At 41.7% G+C, this 16,986-nt stretch overlaps 1 protein-coding gene and 1 pseudogene across 1 annotated transcript in view; one reads left to right on the top strand and one right to left on the bottom strand.

Annotated features, from left to right (window-relative positions):
* LOC128702423 (uncharacterized) overlaps nucleotides 1-16,986 on the bottom strand; it is a 104,486-nt gene that overhangs the window by 67,971 nt on the left and 19,529 nt on the right. The window lies entirely within an intron of this gene.
* On the top strand, nucleotides 13,346-13,465 carry LOC138855088 (5S ribosomal RNA; annotated as a pseudogene).

Here is a 16,986-nt window from a genome sequence, read left to right as displayed (position 1 = left end):
AGGACTTGCATAGTATGGTTTGTCTGGATAAGTTGATGTAAAGAACATTCTAAGGCTACCGCCATCAACCACGAAATCAGAGCTAAATTTATGTAATATCACCGAGGTTAGACTTTCAAGCCAGAATTTCCTGGACAAAGTCGTGTCACTGAAACAGCAAAACTCCAGTCACTTAGTGTTTATAGCAATGAGATGGATACCACTTTTCGTCTGGTACACCGTTTATTGGACTTACTATCTTGCTATTTATGTCTCTGACAATAGTTTCGTTAAATAATCTTGAGAGCAGACTATCACAAAAGGGGTTGGTTACATTTACTCAAGCATCGCAGTTATATTTTCCGAGGTTCTCTTATTTTTGGTGTTCATTCGTTTAGCTCAAAACTGTGAACCTCTGTTGAAAAATGGTGTGTATGAAATATGCCAGTCTAGCGTGATTTAATAGAGTAAGAGGTATGATTTTAGCCAATGTATAACATGCAAGGAGCCTCGCGTGTTACAGTACGAGGGTTGTGTACAACTATCATCTGATAAGGTAAGTGACTCTTGCCTCATCTTCTCCACGTGTTGCTAAAGCGCTTTTATTACAATTACAATAAATATACACTACAGATGGAAAATGACGATCATTTACTTGATATTAAAAAAAAAAGATAGGTAAAATCTTAAAAAAATAAAAAAAAGGGAGAAAGCCTATCAAAAATAAAAAAAAGGGAGAAAGCCTGTAAGAGAGTGACATGCATGACTTGTTCGGGGGGCGGAGGATCGAGATGTTCCTTCGAGTTTCAGATAAAAACATGAATAACCTGTCACATTGATAAATACTCGTACTAAAATTCTTAAAAAATGAGAGAAGTGGGGGAAAAAATCACCATGATAGCAACTGTTATGAAACAGTTTATATTCAGCTAAGCAAAGTATACTCTGTTAAAGTGCTATGACATTCTGTATATACTGAGTTTACTTTGATCCCCATGAGTTAAAGTATTCTTGACTGGTGTATGCATCTTTAATGAATACCCTCGTGCAGGGTATTGCCAATAATATAGCTTACTTCTGGAATAGGATCCAAGAGGAGATGGCATCTGCTATAACCACTGAATTATTATTATCATGGGGGAAACGCAAAACCTGTAGGAATCGAACAGCGCCTGCAGAACCAGCGGACACTCTAAAATAGTGTATAACAAGCCAAACACTTGGGCCGGGACACGACGAACTTCTGCTACTATATATAGCTGACAAATAGGTAATTACACACGCACACACTGAATACATATGTACGTGGGTACACTAAATACATATAAAAATCACGTACACACTCGGTGAGTACACGCACACACAACACACATACATATCAGTGATTTTTAAGACAGCAATTAGAGTAAGTTTTCAGCTTACAAAGATAAACACGCTTCTTTGTACATTATCCTCGCGTTTAAACCGAAGTTATTTTCTTACTCGGATCAGATATGATTGCTCCTCCTCAAGGACTGTATGACCTAACGGGTCTAGAGCTTCAACGTGAAGATAATCAGTTAATTTGCATTTAGGGTGAGATGGCAGCGTCGATCCCTCGTTTGTTAATCATTACTCTGAAAATTGAAGGTACCGTCAAGCAGGGTAACTAGACCTAGCAGGGTGATTGAGAAAGACGAGGCAGTTAAGACCAGGTAGAGAAAATGGGTTTTAAATTGACTTTTATGAGCCTTGTATAGTTTAAAAAAATGATTAGTATAATAAATTAATGTATTAAAAATCATTATTTTATTACTAATATGTGCTTTAATATTTTTCATTTTTTTTATTAGTCTGTGCATACGTCATTACTATCTATAGGCCGTGTATTATATTTATACAACAAATGTATGATGGTTGGTAGATGGTATGTACCTCATGTACCCTGCAACTCCTTTATACTATTCATATTTCCTTACCTCTCGGGCGGTGGGTGTCAGAAGGAATCGGACCTATTACAGACAGGACTAGGCTTGACAGACGCATACAACTGTTGTTATTAATATACCGCTACTAGAGCGAAGGACGTCTATTATTTCAGCCCTTTACACTCCCCATCAAACCCAGAACACTAACTGCTGAAACTTCTTCCAGAATTTACTAAGAATTACCTGAGCCATTGACCACCTACTCGTATTTGCTGTTATTCTACATTTATGTAAGTTAGTAATTAAGTTATAGATAAGTTTGGAGTAAGGGAAAAAGGAGAGCACACATGGGTCATCCGAAACCTTCAGTATTAAGAGCGGCTGTCATTTTTCACCTGGGCAAATAAGTCACTCTGTCTGACTTTTTTGGGTTATCCCAGGTTCTCTACACATATCCTGCTATGTATGATAATCTATGTAACTATTTGTGTATACCTGAATAAATTTACTTACTAAATATGCTAGGGCTCTTTTGTGTTTCTATAATAAGACACTGTCCAGTTCCCAGGTTTTTCAACATTCTCCAACATGGTGCTATGTTTTACGACTCTTAAGTTTAATATACAGTATTTAATACAAAATTGTTTCTCTTGTCTACAAGATAATGAGCACGTATAGAAGGAAGACCTCAAGGCTGCAGTACTGTGGAGAGCGTAGTGAATGCCTTGATAACATTGTCAAGAGGAATGTCACAAAGAAATGACGTGTAACAGTATAAAATAACCCTAGGAGAAGTTTGCAACATTTCACTAGAAGGTCCAAGTCGCCCCAAAAATTTGGAAGAAACCAGCGCTCCTTCGATATGAAGAAATGGCAATAACGCTAAGTATAGCTTCTTTGGGTGATTTTGGCCCCTCATGGAAGGTTCCTTGATGTTGGTGAGGGGCTCTTGATTTAGGGAATTGGATCTGTGCTCCAGTTCCCCGAATTAAGCCTGAATGCCTTCCACATCCCCCCTCCCCTGGGCGCTGTATAATCCTACGGGTTTAGCGCTTCCCCCTTGATTATAATAATAATGGGTGATTTTGGAATGACTTTCATTGTCACCGAGTTGAGAATTTTTGTCAGATATTACCTGTACTGCAATCAGAGTTATACCAGGGTCTGCCAGTAATCTTCTAGGCACTTACTGGGTACATGTATTCCTGAAGAGACATGAAAATTTGCTATTACTAGCATACGAAAGCATACAAGTGTTAGGTAAACGGATGTTTCTGCTTCGATCGCCTGGGCCAGAATTGATGGTGTACCTTCAGGTACTATCATCAGTTACGACGATCTAACTGACGACCCAAGAGACAAGATACAGACCTTCAGGAGAGGTGGAAAGCATGATGAAAGAATAATGAAGACCAAAAATCCGATGTCCACGTTTGTTGTACATGCTGCTGGTCAAGTTCTAGATCCGTAATATTTTTGCAAGATTGAAAGACTTCAAGATTCTAATAATAGTTACACAAATAGATGCACTTTACAATCGCACGGGCTCTAGATGATTCGATTTAGATTATTTGGTGATTAGTTTGATAGTTCTCCGGTACTCACTGCCAGCTGACGTAACTAAAGTACTTATAGGGACAGCCTAGCGTCTCTGATCAACTACAGAGCTGTGTAACTGTGAGCAGAACAACATCGGTCATCATTGTCTTATATAAATACAAAAGATCCCTGGCATTTAAACTTCCAAAAGTTTTCGATCTACTTGACACTGATGAACACGATATAGTGTCCCACACCAGGTACAACGGAGACCAATTTCTTTTTTTGTATTATTCTAACAATATAATTGTGTAGCCTAAAAAAAAGTAATTTGCGCATCCATTATCAGTTTATATTCTGTATAATAAAAGTTTGAATGGAATAAATGAACTTTTTTGTTACTATGTACCCCTCAAGGAAGGTTCCTTGATGCTGGTGAAGGGCTCTTGATCTAAGGAGTTTAATCTGTGCTCCAGTTCCCCGAATTAAGCCTGAATACCTTCCACATCTCCCCCACAGGCGCTGTATAATCCTACGGGTTTAGCGCTTCCCCCTTGATAATTTGTTACTATATAAATTACTTGATATTTCGTCTCGGTAATTTCTTGACTTTTATAAAAACTGACAAAATAAAATTATAAAGCCAGGTATCCTAGTGACGTAAAAGTTGGCATTAATGCTGGGAAATGTTTGATTGTATTATATAAAAAATAGGTATTATAATATTGTGATAATGTTGGTAGAATAATGACAGTATTATAAATATTCGGGGGAAAGCGCATAACCCGTAGGATCATACAGCACCTAGGAATAGGTTAATTTTTTGATCCGAGGAAGGAGAGGGCAGTTCCAAAACTTTCGATCAAGAGCCCCTTACTAGTATCAGGGAACCACATCTGAAAGGTACGTTGCTATATAACACTTTTAAGATGCCACAGAATTAGTAAAATGTTATTATTTAACTACCGTTCCCTTGTCTTACACTGAAAAAAAATTCGTTCGTCTTGTTCATGTCAGCTGTTACTTCGTTCTTTTCTCTATCATTCTCTGAACGTTTACTTTGCCAGTGTCTCCTGATATTTTATGTTGTGATAATATCTACATTTTTTTAATCTACTGATGTGAGGTTTAGTTCTCTTAACTAGTTTTACCATCCCAAAACGTTTAGTTCCAGGATAAACTGTCAAAGTTCTAGGTCCTGTAGTTAAGGTTGTGTAATTTCGCTACGTGAAGTAGGCCAGCTTAAGTCCACCTATGGTCTAAAGAAATCAGTATTTTTTTTTTTTTTTTTTTGGGGGGGGGCTAACACTACATGACTGAGAGTACAGTTAAATTCAAATTTGTTTTAACTGATTCGTATAATGATTTGTCTGTCGTAAGGCCATATTTTACCTGTACATCACCTAGAATATGGATTAAGGTAAATTCGGTGTGTATATACACAGAATACGCCTTGCGACACATATTCTGCTATCCCGGTTAATTGTAATTGGTTTTAGTAACCAGACTACGATTGACACCTATCCAGGTATTTATAGTAAATAATATGTTGGCCAAGTTAAACTTTAATAATTTTTATAACTAAACTGCAATTTCATAATAGAGGAAAAATCTTAACGACTTCTACTGCACCAAAAAAAAGGTGAACGACATTTTCCAATTTTTTAAACTCGTATATTCAAATTCAAATTCAAATTCAAATTCAAAGTTTATTCTCTCTAAAGATTACAATGTTGAATTTACAGAATTTGGTTGTTGTGTGGTTTACATGTAGTTAAATAATGATTACAGAGTGTACCACTAGAACGCCTAGCATGGCTAGGCATTTCGGGCAGACTTAGTTTAATTCTTTATTTTAAAATATTACAAATTATGAGGTAAGTTGGTATTATGGCTAAGTGACTAAATACTAGTTTGTGAGTTTAGCAATGTGAATGCTTTTGTTTTGGCACAGTACATAGTTTCAGTATTGGAATATCATAGGATTCATTATTTTAAGATTGAGATTAATATTTCTGTTTATGGTCAAATGGGTGAGTGAGTGTAAGTGTGAACCACCAGGTGGTATTCGTGTAGTTAGTTGATGGGGTGTATCAGGGAGATAAGATGTTTTCTAATGGTAGTTTTGAAGGTGATGAATGTGTCTGCAGTTCTAGAGTTCTCAGGTAGGGTGTTCCAGATTTTAGGGCCTTTGACATACATTGAATTTTTGTAAAGGTTTAGTCAGACACGGGGAATGTCGTAGAGATGTTTGTGTCTGGTGTTATGCCTGTGGGTTCTGTCACAATTATCAATAAAGCGTTTTAGGTCAAGGTTGATATTGGAGTTTAAGGTCCTGTAGATGTAGATTGCACAGTAGTAAGTGTGGATGTACTGAACAGAGAGTAAGTTTAGATCTATGAAGAGTGGGGGGGGGTGTTGCCAGGGATGGGATTTAGTGATTATTCTTACTGCAGCTTTTTGTTGGGTTATTATTGGCTTTAGGTGTGTTGCTGCAGTTGATCCCAAGCACAAATAGCATAGGTGAGGTATGGATAAATAAGTGAGTGGTATAGTGTGAGAAGGGCATTTTGCGGCACATAGTATCGTATCTTGGAGAGGATCCCAACCGTTTTGGATACTTTTTTGGTTATGTGTTGGATATGGGTGCTGAAATTCAGGTTGTTGTCAAGGTATAGGCCTAGGAATTTGCCCTCATTATGTCTGGTAATTAGAGTGTTGTCGATCTTAATGTTAATTTGTGCATCTCCTGCTCTGCTACCAAACATAATATAGTAGGTTTTGTCAGTGTTAAGCGTAAGTTTATTGGCTGTCATCCAAGTCGATATTTTGATCAGCTCCTCGTTAACAATGGTGTTGAGGGTGGCTAGATTAGGGTGAGAGATGACATAAGTCGTGTCGTCAGCAAAGAGAATGGGTTTCAGGTGTTGGGATACGTTTGGAAGATCATTGATGTATATGAAGAAGAGCAGGGGACCAAGGACACTCCCCTGCGGAACTCCAGTATCAAGTGGCCGTGTTGTTGATGCTGTGTCTTTAATGGTGACATACTGATACCTATTAGTAAGGTAAGATTTGAAATAAGCAAGCGCATGGCCTCTTATACCGTAATGGTCAAGTTTGTGGAGTAGGATGTCGTGGTCTACTGTGTCAAAAGCTTTTCTTAGGTCAATAAAAATTCCTAGTGGATATTCCTTATTTTCCAATGCTGTGTAAAGCAGATCTAGCATTTTTATGATTGCATCATTAGTGCTTTTATTTTTCCTGGATCCAAATTGGCAGGGGTTGAGTATGTTTTGTGTTGTTATAAATGAATATAGTCTCCTGTGCACGAGTTTCTCAAAGATTTTGGATAGCAATGGTAAGTTTGATATTGGCCTATAGTTGTTTAAGTCTGTAGGGTCACCACCTTTATGTATTGGTGTAACCCTTGCCATCTTGAGTAGTTTCGGGAAGGTGCTAGTTTCTAGTGACTTGTTAAAAAGTAATGAAATAGCATGCGAAAGGATATGGGCCGCTCGCTTGTACAGTAATGGTGGGACATTAGACAGATTCCCTGAGTTGTTTTTAAGTGACTTTATAATCTCGGTGACTTCCGAGGGCTCAGTTGGTGCAAGATAGAAGGAATTTGGGAAATTCCCATCTAGGTAGTCACCGGCATGGGCATTGGTATGTGGGATTTTATTGGCGAGATTAGATCCTATGGTTGAGAAGAAGTCGTTTATCTTGTTAGCTGTGTCAGTGGGATGTAGTGGTGTTTCATTAGGTTTAGTTAGGACAATATTCTTGTTTTTTTTTCAGTTTGTGGGTCCCTAGAATCTGAGAGAGTGTTTTCCAGGTCTTTTTTCATATCTCCTCTAGTGTCTGTGAATCTACTGGAGTTTACCTGGGGAGTAGTATAGTTGTTTGGCTTTCTTTATTACTTTGGTGAGAACTGATGATTAAGTGTTTAAGAATATCTTTGTGTATTAAGCCCTGTCTATATTGCTTTTCATATTGGTGTTTCTTGTCATTGGATTTCAGAATGGTACTGGTTAGCCATGGGCAACCAAGCCGTTTGTTTGTGATCTGTTTCGTTTTTATAGGACAATGTTTGTTGTATAGTCTAAGTAATTTGTTAAGAAAAATGTCTGTCCAGTCATCAATACCATTGGCCTTGGAGAATTCTGTAGGCCAGTCAACAATCTCTAGGTCAGCTGTGAACTTCCTTATTGAGGCCTCGTCATGGAGTCTAAATGAGACTTTGTTGAATTCAAGTGGTGGTTTACTAATGTTTGTCAGGAGGAAGGTAGGGTAGTGGTCTGTAGTGCTATCTGTGATTATCCCTGATTTAAGGGGGGCTAGTATATTGGTCCATATGTGGTCTATTATGGTTGCACTTGTCTCAGTGAGCCTGGTTGGTTTAGTTATTGTTGGTATGAGAAGTGTGTTGTTCATATTGTTGATGAAATCAGTTACAGGCTGATCATCTAGTAAGCCAAGGTTGATGTTGAAGTCTCCAGCTAAGAGAAGGTGGTGCTTATTCATTTGTCTGTTTGTTATTAGTGACTTTAATTTCTCACTGAAATTTGGGATGTTTGTGTGAGGTATCAGGTAAATGGCACCGATTGTTATAGGTGTCTTAAGGTTTTTTTACAGTAAAATTAGCAAAAATGTATTCCCCATATTCATCACTAAAGCAAGTGGTGCTAATACAAGATAATTGGTTAGAGTAATAGATTGCAATACCACCCCCAACTTGGTTTGGTCTGCAGTTGTGAATTGCTGTGTATCCTGGTAGAGGGTAGATATCTATTGTGTCCTGCTTAAGCCAGGTCTCAGTAAGAATAATGCAGGAGAAGGGTGTCTTTAGTGATTCAAGGAGTGCCAGGAGGTCATCATAGTGTTTGCTTAAGGACCTGATGTTGTAGTTAAGTACTGATAGACTTTTAGCATTGTTTAGGATAGTGCTGGCTTGTGATGCTGTGTAATAAAGGCAGTTACTTTCCAATAGGTTTTGATTGGGTGTCAGATTATGGAGGTTTAGATCAGGGTCAACGTGATCAATCATCTTCTAGGTTTAAATTATGGTTATTTATATCTTGAGTTGTGTGTTGAGTTCTAGTACTGATATCTGTAGTGGTGGGAAGTTTGGATAAGTATATAGCTAGAGTATTTTGGTCATATAGAGTATAGTCACTACTACACATAATGAAGTTGATGTTGTCTATGTGTTGTGCTGGAATGAACTAAAGTACAACTAGGTATAAACTAGTAATATAAAAATACAAATTTAAAATAGAACAAGACTCTCACTTGTAATTGCACTAAGGTCTAATATAATGACTTTTGTGGAGTCTATGTTTTGAGCTAGAATGAGCTATAGTACAACTAGATTTAATCTAATAATATAAAAATACAAATTAAAAATAGCACCAGTCTCTCACTAGTAATTGCACTATGGTCTAATATAATGAATTTGGTATTGACTATAGTACAACTGTGTTTAATCTAATAATATAAAAAAGGCACAAGACTCTCAATTGTAATTGCACTAAGGTCTTATATAAGTTGTTTACAAGAATTAGAGTATAACTAGATTTAAATTGACAGGATAAAATACACAAGTTAATTAAGGTAGCAAAAGAATAGTAATAAAAAAAATGATAAAAATAAAAATGGCAATGACTTGGTTATAATATGCTAGTAAGATGGTAGACAGGATAATATAAAAGTTGTAGTTGAAAATACTAGTTTAAAAAAGTATAGAATAAAATGGTCAATAAAAGAAGTTTACAATAAGTTTGATCAATATAGTTTAAAGCAAAATTGGGCAATAATAGGGATTTTAGAATAAAATTGGGCAATTGAGTATTTCTTAAAGTGAGGTAGAATTATTGAGGACAAGTTATGGCTAGTTTATAATAAAATAAGATGGAACAGTGATGCGGTAAGATGTAAAAAAGGAGATAGATTCTGTAGATATTAAACACAATTAAGACTATGAGGTAGAATGGTCGTTGAATACAACAATGACAATCAAAAGTAGTTGGGGTATTAGAATTTTAGGGGGGCACAAATTTATGACAATATAACACTAACGGTGGACTATGGGAATTATCTGCACTTTACTCCGATTCTGTTAGTCCAGCCTCACTTAGGAATGTTTTAAGGTCATGTTCTGTAGAGATGAAGTATCTCTTCCCAGTGGGCTGTTTCCTAACTGCAATTTTTCCATCCCTCACAAAGCACTGGTGGATTTTTTTGGGCATAGCGTAATTTTCTTAGCCGAAAAAGAAGGTTTTGTCTTGTTTTGGTAAGGCACTCATTGACGTAAACCTCAGTTTTCATAGAAATAGATGTTTTTAGTAGGTTGTTTCTTTGTAGGCTAGTTTGGAATTTTAACAGCACTGTTTTTTTACCTGCTTGGTAGCCCATCAGTTTGCAATCCTTTAGGTCCTCACTACGTATGTTAAGGCGAAGGTGGTCCTTGATAAGCTGCAGGGTGGTCTCCATTACAGGGAGCTCCTTAAGTTCCTCGAACTGTACACCTTAAAACGCAGGCGAGAAAGATACATCGTGACCTACACATGAAGGATTTTGGGGAGAATGGTCTCAGATCTGTACAGCGAAATCACTCCTTACGAAAGCACGAGGCTTGACAGACGTTGTGTCATGCCTCCAGTGAAAAGAAGGTTGAGGGGGCGGGGGGGGGGGCGATCAGTACGCCGAGAAGGAATTTGGTAAATCTAAGGTGATCACGACTCTTTAACCTCCTCCCACCGTGCTTAAGAGGAATTACAATCAAACCCTTAGCTTTCTTCAAGAAGGAACTGAATATATTCCTAAATTCAGTTCCTGATCAACCGGGCTGTGGTGCATGTGTAGAGCCGCGGGCATCAACAGCCTAATCGATCATACCAGCAACCAGTAGGCTTGCTCTGGATCCGGGCGTCGAGGGGTGGTGACCCCAGGAAACGACTACAGGTGAAGGTAACCTCTCCACATTTGGGTCATTCACCGATCTCCACTGATTCGTACTCGGTGGCAGACCTTTCAACGCGGCTAGGGTACGCTTGAATTTTACACAAGTTGCCACTGTATACATTTTCTAACACAGGATTAACTTCACATTGTGACATATAACTTCATATTGTGACATCAGTTGTAGCTCTGCATCAAAATGTGCAGTATTTTGAAGGGTTCACTAAACTTGGAGGGTTAAGGGAGATGCATTGCAAAACAGGAAAAATTTTTAATGTCCGCATGAAGGCTATCTGCCCAGAAAGACTATTATTATTATTATTATTATTATTATTATTATTATTATTATTATTATTATTATTATTATTATTATTATTATTATTATTATTATTATTATTATACAAAAACAAACTTTAAATTCGCATGGGTCACACAACAGCACTTGGTCATTAGTGAACTCCATCCACCTGGAAAGAAGGCACTTAATAATTAATATATACAGTATTTTTTTCTTTTGCAAGTGTCTTTATTGCCTCAAATTCACATTGCGTGCTATGTTGTACGCTTCCGCCCGGCCCAGTCCGTTCCTACTTTCTGCCCTGTGCTGACCTCACAATACTATGCTATTACTAACACATTGATGGCGGAAGCGCTAACCCCACACGGGTCATACCCAACCTGGGGAAATGTGAGGCGAATTAGAGTAGATCCAGAGGAAACGAAGGCAACTCCAGTTTCTTGGACCAAGAGCCCTTCATCAGGAGATGCAGTATTAGTTTTTTTTTCCGAAAGGTGACTAAGGAGAAAATGAATAACATGAAATGTATGACTATTTAATAAAGTTTTACCCTCTGAAGTAAAAACAGTATATACACCGAGATGTGTATAGTCTCAAATTTATATACGCTGTTTATAAACTATTGCATTGCAGCCCTACTGATCCACGTGTAGTCAGTAGGCTGCGAAGCTAACTGGGAAGGGAGGGAAGCCAGCGTTTTAAGTCACGACATCTATAACTTTGAAGACTTTTTTCGAATTATTATTCCCATGAAAACGCAAGAAAGCCAAAGGTTGTCGTTTTATTAGATTTAAAATCTACAGTTTACACGAGTCATTATTGCTTAAAGTCACCCGTATACTGCCTGTCAAGGATATTTTAATCCCTAATAAAGGAAGTAACGTAAACCTTCCGCATATATACATCTATATACATCTTCCGTGTGCATGTCTTTCTCAGAAATGGCAATTATTATCATAATCAAGGGGTAGCTCTAAACCCATAGGACTATGCAGCGCCTGTGGGGGGATGTGGAAGGTATTCAGGCTTAATGTAGGGAACTGGAGCACAGATCCAGTTCCCTAGATCAAAAGCCCTTCACCAACGTCAAGGAACCCTGACGATGGTGAAGGGCTTGGTTGACATGAGGATCGGTATAATCTTAAGAGTTCACCGCCAGTCAATACTGTAATACCTAAAAGAAGGATGGAAGTAAACTCACCATATATACAATGAGACATACAAAGTCGGTGTATACATCCTTGGGCCCTTAGGAACCGTCCCCTTGGTTGTGGCCCTTAGCTGATTTAACTCCTAGAGGGGTACCTACTTACTACATTCTTCAATCGCAGAAATTTTTTGAGTTTTCCGTATTGTATTTACACTTACGGTGCAAGTTCATGAGGATGTTGATGTAACTGACAAAGACTGTGACTGTAGAGCGAGGTAATATCATGAGCCATGCTAAGTCAGCCAGACCAGCACCTCCACCGTCCTTCCTTGTTGGACTTAACAGTCATCGACCTATAAGGAGGCCCTCCATCTGCCGCAAGTTAACACCCGCACACACGACCTTCGCTGTCGCATTGACTACGTCACCAGTTGTCAAATTTATTATGCAGAAAGGCGTTAGTTTGATATTCGTATTTAATTTCGGTTTATAATTCACCGATAATCAATTCGTATATATTTAAACATATTTACATTGCCAAATGGGAATTCTAGACGACTCGTCAGCGTGGAGACTTAACATTTATCAAATTATAATGGTATACAAAGTAAGATTCCGTATAATACTTTATGAATCCAGCATTCGTTAATATGTTTACTGCATCGATGTAGTTTTAATTTTTCTTGTACCCTTACTGATATGTGAATTATGTTACTCGTACAGTGAGTGAGCAGAACAGATACCTAAAGTTGCTGCCGGATCAGCCGGGCTGTGGTTCGTACGTTGGACCACGTGCAGCCAACAGTAGCAGCCTCGTTGACCAGGCCCTGATCCACCAGGCGGCCTGGTCGTGGACCGGGTCGCGGGGGCGTTGATCCCCGGAATACCCTCCAGGTAGACTCCAAGAACATATTTAATTTGCACGTATGCACCATATATTAAATGATGTAAAACGGGTGGTCAAGGGTTAAACGTTTGATAATTAAAGTTTTTCACTGTGAACATCACATAAGGTAAGCGATGTAACAGAGAGAAGCCTAGGCTGTAATATTCAAATTTCAAACCAACCAACAATGAGAGTAGCCCGGTAGACCTATAAGGTGATAATATCTAATCCAAACCTGCTTGTACATGTTCCTTACTTATCATATATCAACACTGGTTTGATAATTTAATAAAGAGATGGAGAAAAGGTAAGTTATATCTCAGATATAACACAGACCAGGTAGCCAAGACCACACGGGTAGAAGTCCTCTATTAAAACTACCGTAGGATAAACACCTGCATATGCTTCCTCTCTCTCTCCCCCTCGCAAACACCTGAATATAATTCCTCTCTCCCCCCTCCCAAACACCTACATATCCTTCCTCTCCCCCCTCGCAAACACCTGCATATCCTTCCTCTTCCCCCTCGCAAACACCTGCATATCCTTCCTCTCCCCCCTCGCAAACACCTGCATATCCTTCCTCTCCCCCCTCGCAAACACCTGAATATCCTTCCTTCCCCCTCTCAAACATACCATACCACGTTGAACACACCGCTTCTCGTCCGATCAGCGAAGTTAAGCAACGTTGGGTTTGGTTAGTACTTGGATGGGTGACCGCCTGGGAACGCCAAATGCTGTTGGCATAAAACCTTAGTGGCCTGGTGGCTAAAGCTCCCGCTTCACACACGGAGGGCCCGGGTTCGATTCCCGGCGGGTGGAAACATTTCGACACGTTTCCTTACACCTGTTGTCCTGTTCACCTAGCAGCAAATAGGTACCTGGGTGTTAGTCGACTGGTGTGGGTCGCATCCTGGGGGACAAGATTAAGGACCCCAATGGAAATAAGTTAGACAGTCCTCGATGACGCACTGACTTTCTTGGGTTATCCTGGGTGGCTAACCCTCCGGGGTTAAAAATCCGAACGAAATCTTATCTTATCTTATCCTCTCCCCCTCGCAAACAGCTGCATATCCTTCCTCTCCCCCCTCCCAAACACCTGCATATCCTTCCTCTCCCTCCTCGCAAACACCTGCATATCCTTCCTCTCCCCCCTCGCAAACACCTGCATATCCTTCCTCTCCCCCTCACAAACACCTGCATATCCTTCCTCTCCCCCCTCGCAAACAGCTGCATATCCTTCCTCTCCCCCCTCCCAAACACCTGCATATCCTTCCTCTCCCCCCTCGGAAACACCTGAATATTCTTCCTCTCTCCCTCCCTCGCAAACACCTGCATATCCTTCCTCTCCCCCATCACAAACACCTGCATATCCTTCCTCTCCCTCCCTCGCAAACACCTGCATATCCTTCCTCTCTCCCCTCCCAAACACCTGCATATCCTTTCTCTCCCTCCTCGCAAACACCTGCATATCCTTCCTCTCCCCCTTCACAAACACCTGCATATCCTTCCTCTCCCCCCTCGCAAACAGCTGCATATCCTTCCTCTCTCCCCTCCCAAACACCTGCATATCCTTCCTCTCCCCCCTCGCAAACACCTGCATATCCTTCCTCTCCCCCCTCGGAAACACCTGAATATTCTTCCTCTCTCCCTCCCTCGCAAACACCTGCATATCCTTCCTCTCCCCCCTCGCAAACACCTGCATATCCTTCCTCTCCCCCTCGCAAACAGCTGCATATCTTTCCCCCCTCGCAAACACCTGCATATCTTTCCCCCCTCGCAAACACCTGCATATCCTTCCTCTCCCCCCTCGGAAACACCTGAATATTCTTCCTCTCTCCCTCCCTCGCAAACACCTGCATATCCTTCCTCTCCCCCTCCCAAACACCTGCATATCCTTCCTCTCCCCCCTCGCAAACACCTGCATATCTTTCCCCCCTCGCAAACACCTGCATATTCTTCCTCTCCCCCTCGCAAACATCTGCATATCCTTCCTCCCCCCTCGCAAACACCTGCATATCCTTCCTCTCCCCCCTCGCAAACATCTGCATATCCTTCCTCCCCCCTCGCAAACACCTGCATATCCTTCCTCTCCCCCCTCGGAAACACCTGAATATTCTTCCTCTCCCCCTCGCAAACATCTGCATATCCTTCCTCCCCCCTCCCAAACACCTGCATATCCTAACTCTCCCTCCTCGCAAACATCTGCATATCCTTCCTCCCCCCTCGCAAACACCTGCATATCCTTTCTCTCCCCCCTCGCAAACATCTGCATATCCTTCCTCCCCCCTCGCAAACACCTGCATATCCTTCCTCTCCCCCCTCGCAGACACCTGCATATCCTTCCTCTCTCCCCTCGCAAACACCTGCATATCCTTTCTCTCCCCCTCCCAAACACCTGCATATCCTTCCTCTCCCCCCTCGCAAACACCTGCATATCCTTCCTCTCCCCCTCGCAAACACCTGCATATCCTTCCTCTCCCCCTCGCAAACACCTGCATATCCTTCCTCTGCCCCTCGCAAACACCTGCATATCCTTCTCCCCCCTCCCAAACACCTGCATATCCTTCCTCTCCCCCCTCCCAAACACTTGCATATCCTTCCTCTCCTCCCTCCCAAACACCTGCATATCCTTCCTCTCCCACCTCGCAAACACCTGCATATCCTTCCTCTCCTCCCTCGCAAACACCTGCATATCCTTCCTCTCCCCCCTCGCAAACACCTGCATATCCTTCCTCTCCCTCTCACAAACACCTGCATATCCTTCCTCTCTCCCCCTCGCCAACACCTGCATATCCTTCCTCTCCCCCTCGCAAACACCTGCATATCCTTCCTCTCCCCCCTTCCCAACACCTGCATATGCTTCCTCTCCCCCCTCCCAAACACCTGCATATCCTAACTCTCCCCCCTCCCAAACACCTGCATATCCTAACTCTCCCCCCTCCCAAACACCTGCATATCCTAACTCTCCCCCCTCCCAAACACCTGCATATCCTAACTCTCCCCCCTCCCCAACACCTGCATATGCTTCCTCTCCCCCCTCCCAAACACCTGCATATCCTAACTCTCCCCCCTCCCAAACACCTGCATAGCCTAACTCTCCCCCCTCCCAAACACCTGCATATCTTAACTCTCCCCCCTCACAAACACCTGCATATCCTAACTCTCCCCCCTCCCAAACACCTGCATATCCTAACTCTCCCCCCTCCCAAACACCTGCATATCCTAACTCTCCCCCCTCCCAAACACCTGCATATCCTAACTCTCCCCCCTCCCAAACACCTGCATATCCTAACTCTCCCCCCTCCCAAACACCTGCATATCCTAACTCTCCCCCCTCCCCAACACCTGCATATCCTAACTCTCCCCCCTCCCAAACACCTGCATATCCTAACTCTCCCCCCCTCCCAAACACCTGCATATCCTAACTCTCCCCCCTCCCAAACACCTGCATATCCTAACTCTCCCCCCCTCCCAAACACCTGCATATCCTAACTCTCCCACCTCCCAAACACCTGCATATCCTAACTCTCCCCCCTCCCAAACACCTGCATATCCTAACTCTCCCACCTCCCAAACACCTGCATATCCTAACTCTCCCACCTCCCAAACACCTGCATATCCTAACTCTCCCCCCTCCCAAACACCTGCATATCCTAACTCTCCCACCTCCCAAACACCTGCATATCCTAACTCTCCCACCTCCCAAACACCTGCATATCCTAACTCTCCCCCCTCCCAAACACCTGCATATCCTAACTCTCCCCCCTCCCAAACACCTGCATATCCTAACTCTCCCCCCCTCCCAAACACCTGCATATCCTAACTCTCCCACCTCCCAAACACCTGCATATCCTAACTCTCCCACCTCCCAAACACCTGCATATCCTAACTCTCCCACCTCCCAAACACCTGCATATCCTAACTCTCCCACCTCCCAAACACCTGCATATCCTAACTCTCCCACCTCCCAAACACCAGCATATCCTAACTCTCCCCCCTCCCACACCCCTGCATATCCTTACTCTCCCACGTCCCAAACACGTGCTTATCCTAACTCTCCCCCCTCCCAAACACCTGCATATCCTAACTCTCCCACCTCCCAAACACCTGCATATCCTAACTCTCCCACCTCCCAAACACCTGCATATCCTAACTCTCCCACCTCCCAAACACCTGCATATCCTAACTCTCCCACCTCCCAAACACCTGCATATCCTAACTCTCCCACTTCCCAAACACCTGCATATCCTAACTCTCCCACCTC

The sequence above is a fragment of the Cherax quadricarinatus genome, chromosome 80 (assembly GCF_038502225.1).
Source record: "Cherax quadricarinatus isolate ZL_2023a chromosome 80, ASM3850222v1, whole genome shotgun sequence".
Classification (NCBI taxonomy): domain Eukaryota; kingdom Metazoa; phylum Arthropoda; class Malacostraca; order Decapoda; family Parastacidae; genus Cherax; species Cherax quadricarinatus.
This window is presented reverse-complemented; position numbering and strand designations above follow the sequence as displayed.